Source organism: Protopterus annectens, unplaced genomic scaffold (assembly GCF_019279795.1).
Source record: "Protopterus annectens isolate FY-2018-M unplaced genomic scaffold, PAN1.0 ctg63110_obj.part0, whole genome shotgun sequence".
NCBI classification, from domain to species: Eukaryota; Metazoa; Chordata; order Ceratodontiformes; family Protopteridae; genus Protopterus; species Protopterus annectens.
The window spans coordinates 1-11,006 of NW_025051321.1; the positions used below are offsets into that span (position 1 = coordinate 1).

At 39.2% G+C, this 11,006-nt stretch overlaps 5 non-coding genes across 5 annotated transcripts; all 5 read right to left on the reverse strand.

Annotated features, from left to right (window-relative positions):
* Positions 1-1,953: 1,953 nt before the first annotated feature.
* Positions 1,954-2,036, reverse strand: TRNAL-UAA. Its single transcript has one exon. It is a non-coding gene; the product is annotated as a tRNA-Leu (tRNA).
* A 1,919-nt stretch (positions 2,037-3,955) lies between these two features.
* TRNAL-UAA lies at positions 3,956-4,038 on the reverse strand. Its single transcript has one exon. It is a non-coding gene; the product is annotated as a tRNA-Leu (tRNA).
* Positions 4,039-5,958: 1,920 nt separating this feature from the next.
* TRNAL-UAA lies at positions 5,959-6,039 on the reverse strand. The gene has a single exon. It is a non-coding gene; the product is annotated as a tRNA-Leu (tRNA).
* Positions 6,040-7,960: 1,921 nt separating this feature from the next.
* Positions 7,961-8,043, reverse strand: TRNAL-UAA. Its single transcript has one exon. It is a non-coding gene; the product is annotated as a tRNA-Leu (tRNA).
* Positions 8,044-9,964: 1,921 nt separating this feature from the next.
* Positions 9,965-10,045, reverse strand: TRNAL-UAA. The gene has a single exon. It is a non-coding gene; the product is annotated as a tRNA-Leu (tRNA).
* Positions 10,046-11,006: the final 961 nt, after the last annotated feature.

Consider the following 11,006-nt stretch of genomic DNA (forward strand, 5'->3'; position numbering starts at 1 on the left):
GACAGTTACTGTGTGATTCCTGAAAGGTGTCAGCTAAGGGGAAAATACTTTTGGTAAAAGTAACAAGATTCAGTTTCAATGTTGTCTGTCAATATTCTTATTGAAATGTTAGAGATTTTATTCTTCTATTAGGACATTTGCAACTCAGTGGGTTTGTTTCCAAGAATCCAAATGCTCAAAGCAATGCTGTCTGGAACTGAAGGGAAACTAGTGTATAAGTACATGCACTAATAAGCAACACTATTGCTGAACATATGAAAAATAATTATCTGTAAACGAAAAAAGAAAGCATGTTGCAACAAGCATGAAAATAAATACAATTGCCCAGGCTGGGATAATCATTCCACTAAGTTTTACCAAAACAAGCGCATACTAAAGATGTAACTTCAGTGCTGCAAAGACTGCAGATTTGAGTGTAACTAGATCAACTAATCTAATGGCCTGTGGGTGGGGGAGGGGAAATACAAAAGCACAAACAGTAAAGTCTTAGCATTTCCTAATAACAACCAAACCACACTGAAGTTTGTGACATCTATCCTGCAGTATGCTAACAACATTCTCTGAAAATCCTGTCTCTGTATAAATATGACTTACACTGCACTAAAAGATAAACAAAGTACTCTAGCAAGTAACTGATTTTAGAAACAAAATAATGCCCCTTTAAAAGTATTACATTACTGCTGTGTTTTCTATAGTAGTAGCAGCAGCAGTAGTTATGTCATTAAATGCCTGAAAGGCTACTTTTCCCAATGGATAAATGCACAGATTAAACTAATGAATGGGTGACACTGAGACTGTTGTCAGTAGAACTGCAATTTGAGATGGAATTTGGCTAACACCTTTGAAGTTTCCTGCAGGCAGTCTTCCCCCAACCCCCTCAGCCAAAAGTGAGCATGCTCAGCAATGCAAACCTGAAATGTAAACAAAGGCTGAATCAAAACAAAAAAATCCCTGGGATTGTCCCTTTAAGGTGTATAACAGTGCTTTCATGGAGTACCCAAGACAGGCTACAGAGAAGAAAGAGAAGACAACAAGCCCTCTTCTATCTGGGTTCTTACTGATTCAATGCACTACAAGGACTTCAAAGGCTTCCTAGGACTCGGTCTGCAGGGTTCCTACCTCTAGTGAGAGTAGAGGCTTCTACATGACAGCTGCCTGAGCTTGGGTTCCACTGAAGGACTGGCATGCCTCTTTCTGATTCGCCATCTTCTGGATTGGCTGCAATTTTACTGGCTGACTTCTGCTAACGTGGAGCCTTACAGACTTTAACTATCCAGAGATTTTCACAGTTCTCCGCGCTGCTGCTCAGATTATTTATCTTTAACAAGAAACCTAATTTTTATAATTGCAAATTATTCAGCAACCTTTGCTAATTTTCCTCAAGACTTTAAATATGGGATATGACAGACACTCAAATATAAGTTTCTGAAATGGGACTGCACCAGTGGAATCCATGACTATGTAAAGTGGCAATCAAGGATCTTTCTCGCTGGCACATTCCGGTCCCGAGATAATATTTCTTGTGCCCTCTCTCTCTTTCTCTGTAAAATGTCACCTATGAAATGCATGCTTTTGCCTTGAGGAAGTTTATGAGCTCCTGTGAAATACTACCAAACTGTATCATGTGCTGGGCAATTTTGTTTTGATTGAAATAGCTAAGTATTTCTTGCGCATTATTAAAAATTAATGAAACATTAAGCACACTTGTTTTACAAGAAGAAGGTGAAATGATGGTATAATGCAAGAACTATTTAGAGAAAAAAGCAGAGTCGCTCCTCATACTATATAACATTATCATGTCTTGTGGGAAAGGACATCTTGATGAGGTGAAGCAAAACCTCTTAACTCTTCTTCAAGTTTATTGAAATCATTAATTCAAGGTTGTAACAAGGACAAGGTATAGCTGAAATCCACTCAAGTTTCTACTGCTTAACCATTATTCCTGTAAAACTCTACCAGGAGTGGGGTTTGAACCCACGCGGACATACATCCATTGGATCTTAAGTCCAACGCCTTAACCACTCGGCCATCCTGGTGTGACCCAGCAGGGTAGGCATTCCTTTTCCTAGAAAGATCAGTGTATTTCAGTTTGTGCAGTACCACTACTTTTATACATTACCTCTGGAGTTTTCTGAAAGTCTCTGAAATAGTTTTCAGTTGTCCTGATGTCTTGCAACATCTACTTTTCATGCCTTTCCTCTTGTCTATGCTTTTACTTTTCTCGGTATCACTTACATGTCCTGCTCTTTTCTTTTCATACTATATTGCATTCACATTCCTAACTTACGTTTCAAGTCAGAACAGAAACCGAGCTTCAAGATCTAAGATTTCTAATGTTTAGCTTTCTCTTATCTTCTTGTACTATATATTTACTGCATCCCAGCTCAGTTTTTGCCTCTCCTTTCAACCCTGTAGGAACACTACCTACCTTGTTTTGCTGCTTGTGTACCACATGAGCTGCTGCAGAACAAGCAGACTTTTATTTACTACTTCCTGGCTGACTGTGGCCTAAAGTTGTGCATACCCTTGCAGCATTTTACTTATTCATCCATAATTTGCTGCTATAACTTCATAGCTCTGCAGACACTTTTTATTCTTCACATCCTAGCTATTCCCTCTCCTCTGTCTTTGGCCTTTTTCTTCCACTCTTGTCTCTTGTCTTGACCTTCTTTTAAGCTTTCCCTTTATAGCCAACAATCTTGTTTTAAAGTTGTTCTCATCTGACGTAGAATTTTATCATTGTAACTGTCTCATACTGTACTTTGAGGCCTTGCTCCAAATGTTTGGACTGATGTACTCTCATTATATAGTGCTCAGTTCTAAACCTCTAGACAAAATTGCTACAGCAATAATATTTGGACAGACAGTGGCAGATGGGAAAATTCAGAGTATGACCCAGACTTGAATGATGCCTAGCAAAGAATCTGAAAAATAATCCTAGTTCACAGATCTGAAATCAGGTATCCCTTAAGGTGTATAACAGTGCTTTCATGGAGTACCCAAGACAGGCTACAGAGAAGAAAGAGAAGACAACAAGCCCTCTTCTATCTGGGTTCTTACTGATTCAATGCACTACAAGGACTTCAAAGGCTTCCTAGGACTCGGTCTGCAGGGTTCCTACCTCTAGTGAGAGTAGAGGCTTCTACATGACAGCTGCCTGAGCTTGGGTTCCACTGAAGGACTGGCATGCCTCTTTCTGATTCGCCATCTTCTGGATTGGCTGCAATTTTACTGGCTGACTTCTGCTAACGTGGAGCCTTACAGACTTTAACTATCCAGAGATTTTCACAGTTCTCCGCGCTGCTGCTCAGATTATTTATCTTTAACAAGAAACCTAATTTTTATAATTGCAAATTATTCAGCAACCTTTGCTAATTTTCCTCAAGACTTTAAATATGGGATATGACAGACACTCAAATATAAGTTTCTGAAATGGGACTGCACCAGTGGAATCCATGACTATGTAAAGTGGCAATCAAGGATCTTTCTCGCTGGCACATTCCGTCCCGAGATAATATTTCTTGTGCCCTCTCTCTCTCTTTCTCTGTAAAATGTCACCTATGAAATGCATGCTTTTGCCTTGAGGAAGTTTATGAGCTCCTGTGAAATACTACCAAACTGTATCATGTGCTGGGCAATTTTGTTTTGATTGAAATAGCTAAGTATTTCTTGCGCATTATTAAAAATTAATGAAACATTAAGCACACTTGTTTTACAAGAAGAAGGTGAAATGATGGTATAATGCAAGAACTATTTAGAGAAAAAGCAGAGTCGCTCCTCATACTATATAACATTATCATGTCTTGTGGGAAAGGACATCTTGATGAGGTGAAGCAAAACCTCTTAACTCTTCTTCAAGTTTATTGAAATCATTAATTCAAGGTTGTAACAAGGACAAGGTATAGCTGAAATCCACTCAAGTTTCTACTGCTTAACCATTATTCCTGTAAAACTCTACCAGGAGTGGGGTTTGAACCCACGCGGACATACATCCATTGGATCTTAAGTCCAACGCCTTAACCACTCGGCCATCCTGGTGTGACCCAGCAGGGTAGGCATTCCTTTTCCTAGAAAGATCAGTGTATTTCAGTTTGTGCAGTACCACTACTTTTATACATTACCTCTGGAGTTTTCTGAAAGTCTCTGAAATAGTTTTCAGTTGTCCTGATGTCTTGCAACATCTACTTTTCATGCCTTTCCTCTTGTCTATGCTTTTACTTTTCTCGGTATCACTTACATGTCCTGCTCTTTTCTTTTCATACTATATTGCATTCACATTCCTAACTTACGTTTCAAGTCAGAACAGAAACCGAGCTTCAAGATCTAAGATTTCTAATGTTTAGCTTTCTCTTATCTTCTTGTACTATATATTTACTGCATCCCAGCTCAGTTTTTGCCTCTCCTTTCAACCCTGTAGGAACACTACCTACCTTGTTTTGCTGCTTGTGTACCACATGAGCTGCTGCAGAACAAGCAGACTTTTATTTACTACTTCCTGGCTGACTGTGGCCTAAAGTTGTGCATACCCTTGCAGCATTTTACTTATTCATCCATAATTTGCTGCTATAACTTCATAGCTCTGCAGACACTTTTTATTCTTCACATCCTAGCTATTCCCTCTCCTCTGTCTTTGGCCTTTTTCTTCCACTCTTGTCTCTTGTCTTGACCTTCTTTTAAGCTTTCCCTTTATAGCCAACAATCTTGTTTTAAAGTTGTTCTCATCTGACGTAGAATTTTATCATTGTAACTGTCTCATACTGTACTTTGAGGCCTTGCTCCAAATGTTTGGACTGATGTACTCTCATTATATAGTGCTCAGTTCTAAACCTCTAGACAAAATTGCTACAGCAATAATATTTGGACAGACAGTGGCAGATGGGAAAATTCAGAGTATGACCCAGACTTGAATGATGCCTAGCAAAGAATCTGAAAAATAATCCTAGTTCACAGATCTGAAATCAGGTATCCCTTAAGGTGTATAACAGTGCTTTCATGGAGTACCCAAGACAGGCTACAGAGAAGAAAGAGAAGACAACAAGCCCTCTTCTATCTGGGTTCTTACTGATTCAATGCACTACAAGGACTTCAAAGGCTTCCTAGGACTCGGTCTGCAGGGTTCCTACCTCTAGTGAGAGTAGAGGCTTCTACATGACAGCTGCCTGAGCTTGGGTTCCACTGAAGGACTGGCATGCCTCTTTCTGATTCGCCATCTTCTGGATTGGCTGCAATTTTACTGGCTGACTTCTGCTAACGTGGAGCCTTACAGACTTTAACTATCCAGAGATTTTCACAGTTCTCCGCGCTGCTGCTCAGATTATTTATCTTTAACAAGAAACCTAATTTTTATAATTGCAAATTATTCAGCAACCTTTGCTAATTTTCCTCAAGACTTTAAATATGGGATATGACAGACACTCAAATATAAGTTTCTGAAATGGGACTGCACCAGTGGAATCCATGACTATGTAAAGTGGCAATCAAGGATCTTTCTCGCTGGCACATTCCGGTCCCGAGATAATATTTCTTGTGCCCTCTCTCTCTCTTTCTCTGTAAAATGTCACCTATGAAATGCATGCTTTTGCCTTGAGGAAGTTTATGAGCTCCTGTGAAATACTACCAAACTGTATCATGTGCTGGGCAATTTTGTTTTGATTGAAATAGCTAAGTATTTCTTAGCATTATTAAAAATTAATGAAACATTAAGCACACTTGTTTTACAAGAAGAAGGTGAAATGATGGTATAATGCAAGAACTATTTAGAGAAAAAAGCAGAGTCGCTCCTCATACTATATAACATTATCATGTCTTGTGGGAAAGGACATCTTGATGAGGTGAAGCAAAACCTCTTAACTCTTCTTCAAGTTTATTGAAATCATTAATTCAAGGTTGTAACAAGGACAAGGTATAGCTGAAATCCACTCAAGTTTCTACTGCTTAACCATTATTCCTGTAAAACTCTACCAGGAGTGGGGTTTGAACCCACGGACATACATCCATTGGATCTTAAGTCCAACGCCTTAACCACTCGGCCATCCTGGTGTGACCCAGCAGGGTAGGCATTCCTTTTCCTAGAAAGATCAGTGTATTTCAGTTTGTGCAGTACCACTACTTTTATACATTACCTCTGGAGTTTTCTGAAAGTCTCTGAAATAGTTTTCAGTTGTCCTGATGTCTTGCAACATCTACTTTTCATGCCTTTCCTCTTGTCTATGCTTTTACTTTTCTCGGTATCACTTACATGTCCTGCTCTTTTCTTTTCATACTATATTGCATTCACATTCCTAACTTACGTTTCAAGTCAGAACAGAAACCGAGCTTCAAGATCTAAGATTTCTAATGTTTAGCTTTCTCTTATCTTCTTGTACTATATATTTACTGCATCCCAGCTCAGTTTTTGCCTCTCCTTTCAACCCTGTAGGAACACTACCTACCTTGTTTTGCTGCTTGTGTACCACATGAGCTGCTGCAGAACAAGCAGACTTTTATTTACTACTTCCTGGCTGACTGTGGCCTAAAGTTGTGCATACCCTTGCAGCATTTTACTTATTCATCCATAATTTGCTGCTATAACTTCATAGCTCTGCAGACACTTTTTATTCTTCACATCCTAGCTATTCCCTCTCCTCTGTCTTTGGCCTTTTTCTTCCACTCTTGTCTCTTGTCTTGACCTTCTTTTAAGCTTTCCCTTTATAGCCAACAATCTTGTTTTAAAGTTGTTCTCATCTGACGTAGAATTTTATCATTGTAACTGTCTCATACTGTACTTTGAGGCCTTGCTCCAAATGTTTGGACTGATGTACTCTCATTATATAGTGCTCAGTTCTAAACCTCTAGACAAAATTGCTACAGCAATAATATTTGGACAGACAGTGGCAGATGGGAAAATTCAGAGTATGACCCAGACTTGAATGATGCCTAGCAAAGAATCTGAAAAATAATCCTAGTTCACAGATCTGAAATCAGGTATCCCTTAAGGTGTATAACAGTGCTTTCATGGAGTACCCAAGACAGGCTACAGAGAAGAAAGAGAAGACAACAAGCCCTCTTCTATCTGGGTTCTTACTGATTCAATGCACTACAAGGACTTCAAAGGCTTCCTAGGACTCGGTCTGCAGGGTTCCTACCTCTAGTGAGAGTAGAGGCTTCTACATGACAGCTGCCTGAGCTTGGGTTCCACTGAAGGACTGGCATGCCTCTTTCTGATTCGCCATCTTCTGGATTGGCTGCAATTTTACTGGCTGACTTCTGCTAACGTGGAGCCTTACAGACTTTAACTATCCAGAGATTTTCACAGTTCTCCGCGCTGCTGCTCAGATTATTTATCTTTAACAAGAAACCTAATTTTTTATAATTGCAAATTATTCAGCAACCTTTGCTAATTTTCCTCAAGACTTTAAATATGGGATATGACAGACACTCAAATATAAGTTTCTGAAATGGGACTGCACCAGTGGAATCCATGACTATGTAAAGTGGCAATCAAGGATCTTTCTCGCTGGCACATTCCGGTCCCGAGATAATATTTCTTGTGCCCTCTCTCTCTCTTTCTCTGTAAAATGTCACCTATGAAATGCATGCTTTTGCCTTGAGGAAGTTTATGAGCTCCTGTGAAATACTACCAAACTGTATCATGTGCTGGGCAATTTTGTTTTGATTGAAATAGCTAAGTATTTCTTGCGCATTATTAAAAATTAATGAAACATTAAGCACACTTGTTTTACAAGAAGAAGGTGAAATGATGGTATAATGCAAGAACTATTTAGAGAAAAAGCAGAGTCGCTCCTCATACTATATAACATTATCATGTCTTGTGGGAAAGGACATCTTGATGAGGTGAAGCAAAACCTCTTAACTCTTCTTCAAGTTTATTGAAATCATTAATTCAAGGTTGTAACAAGGACAAGGTATAGCTGAAATCCACTCAAGTTTCTACTGCTTAACCATTATTCCTGTAAAACTCTACCAGGAGTGGGGTTTGAACCCACGCGGACATACATCCATTGGATCTTAAGTCCAACGCCTTAACCACTCGGCCATCCTGGTGTGACCCAGCAGGGTAGGCATTCCTTTTCCTAGAAAGATCAGTGTATTTCAGTTTGTGCAGTACCACTACTTTTATACATTACCTCTGGAGTTTTCTGAAAGTCTCTGAAATAGTTTTCAGTTGTCCTGATGTCTTGCAACATCTACTTTTCATGCCTTTCCTCTTGTCTATGCTTTTACTTTTCTCGGTATCACTTACATGTCCTGCTCTTTTCTTTTCATACTATATTGCATTCACATTCCTAACTTACGTTTCAAGTCAGAACAGAAACCGAGCTTCAAGATCTAAGATTTCTAATGTTTAGCTTTCTCTTATCTTCTTGTACTATATATTTACTGCATCCCAGCTCAGTTTTTGCCTCTCCTTTCAACCCTGTAGGAACACTACCTACCTTGTTTTGCTGCTTGTGTACCACATGAGCTGCTGCAGAACAAGCAGACTTTTATTTACTACTTCCTGGCTGACTGTGGCCTAAAGTTGTGCATACCCTTGCAGCATTTTACTTATTCATCCATAATTTGCTGCTATAACTTCATAGCTCTGCAGACACTTTTTATTCTTCACATCCTAGCTATTCCCTCTCCTCTGTCTTTGGCCTTTTTCTTCCACTCTTGTCTCTTGTCTTGACCTTCTTTTAAGCTTTCCCTTTATAGCCAACAATCTTGTTTTAAAGTTGTTCTCATCTGACGTAGAATTTTATCATTGTAACTGTCTCATACTGTACTTTGAGGCCTTGCTCCAAATGTTTGGACTGATGTACTCTCATTATATAGTGCTCAGTTCTAAACCTCTAGACAAAATTGCTACAGCAATAATATTTGGACAGACAGTGGCAGATGGGAAAATTCAGAGTATGACCCAGACTTGAATGATGCCTAGCAAAGAATCTGAAAAATAATCCTAGTTCACAGATCTGAAATCAGGTATCCCTTAAGGTGTATAACAGTGCTTTCATGGAGTACCCAAGACAGGCTACAGAGAAGAAAGAGAAGACAACAAGCCCTCTTCTATCTGGGTTCTTACTGATTCAATGCACTACAAGGACTTCAAAGGCTTCCTAGGACTCGGTCTGCAGGGTTCCTACCTCTAGTGAGAGTAGAGGCTTCTACATGACAGCTGCCTGAGCTTGGGTTCCACTGAAGGACTGGCATGCCTCTTTCTGATTCGCCATCTTCTGGATTGGCTGCAATTTTACTGGCTGACTTCTGCTAACGTGGAGCCTTACAGACTTTAACTATCCAGAGATTTTCACAGTTCTCCGCGCTGCTGCTCAGATTATTTATCTTTAACAAGAAACCTAATTTTTATAATTGCAAATTATTCAGCAACCTTTGCTAATTTTCCTCAAGACTTTAAATATGGGATATGACAGACACTCAAATATAAGTTTCTGAAATGGGACTGCACCAGTGGAATCCATGACTATGTAAAGTGGCAATCAAGGATCTTTCTCGCTGGCACATTCCGGTCCCGAGATAATATTTCTTGTGCCCTCTCTCTCTCTTTCTCTGTAAAATGTCACCTATGAAATGCATGCTTTTGCCTTGAGGAAGTTTATGAGCTCCTGTGAAATACTACCAAACTGTATCATGTGCTGGGCAATTTTGTTTTGATTGAAATAGCTAAGTATTTCTTGCGCATTATTAAAAATTAATGAAACATTAAGCACACTTGTTTTACAAGAAGAAGGTGAAATGATGGTATAATGCAAGAACTATTTAGAGAAAAAAGCAGAGTCGCTCCTCATACTATATAACATTATCATGTCTTGTGGGAAAGGACATCTTGATGAGGTGAAGCAAAACCTCTTAACTCTTCTTCAAGTTTATTGAAATCATTAATTCAAGGTTGTAACAAGGACAAGGTATAGCTGAAATCCACTCAAGTTTCTACTGCTTAACCATTATTCCTGTAAAACTCTACCAGGAGTGGGGTTTGAACCCACGGACATACATCCATTGGATCTTAAGTCCAACGCCTTAACCACTCGGCCATCCTGGTGTGACCCAGCAGGGTAGGCATTCCTTTTCCTAGAAAGATCAGTGTATTTCAGTTTGTGCAGTACCACTACTTTTATACATTACCTCTGGAGTTTTCTGAAAGTCTCTGAAATAGTTTTCAGTTGTCCTGATGTCTTGCAACATCTACTTTTCATGCCTTTCCTCTTGTCTATGCTTTTACTTTTCTCGGTATCACTTACATGTCCTGCTCTTTTCTTTTCATACTATATTGCATTCACATTCCTAACTTACGTTTCAAGTCAGAACAGAAACCGAGCTTCAAGATCTAAGATTTCTAATGTTTAGCTTTCTCTTATCTTCTTGTACTATATATTTACTGCATCCCAGCTCAGTTTTTGCCTCTCCTTTCAACCCTGTAGGAACACTACCTACCTTGTTTTGCTGCTTGTGTACCACATGAGCTGCTGCAGAACAAGCAGACTTTTATTTACTACTTCCTGGCTGACTGTGGCCTAAAGTTGTGCATACCCTTGCAGCATTTTACTTATTCATCCATAATTTGCTGCTATAACTTCATAGCTCTGCAGACACTTTTTATTCTTCACATCCTAGCTATTCCCTCTCCTCTGTCTTTGGCCTTTTTCTTCCACTCTTGTCTCTTGTCTTGACCTTCTTTTAAGCTTTCCCTTTATAGCCAACAATCTTGTTTTAAAGTTGTTCTCATCTGACGTAGAATTTTATCATTGTAACTGTCTCATACTGTACTTTGAGGCCTTGCTCCAAATGTTTGGACTGATGTACTCTCATTATATAGTGCTCAGTTCTAAACCTCTAGACAAAATTGCTACAGCAATAATATTTGGACAGACAGTGGCAGATGGGAAAATTCAGAGTATGACCCAGACTTGAATGATGCCTAGCAAAGAATCTGAAAAATAATCCTAGTTCACAGATCTGAAATCAGGTATCCCTTAAGGTGTATAACAGTGCTTTCATGGAGT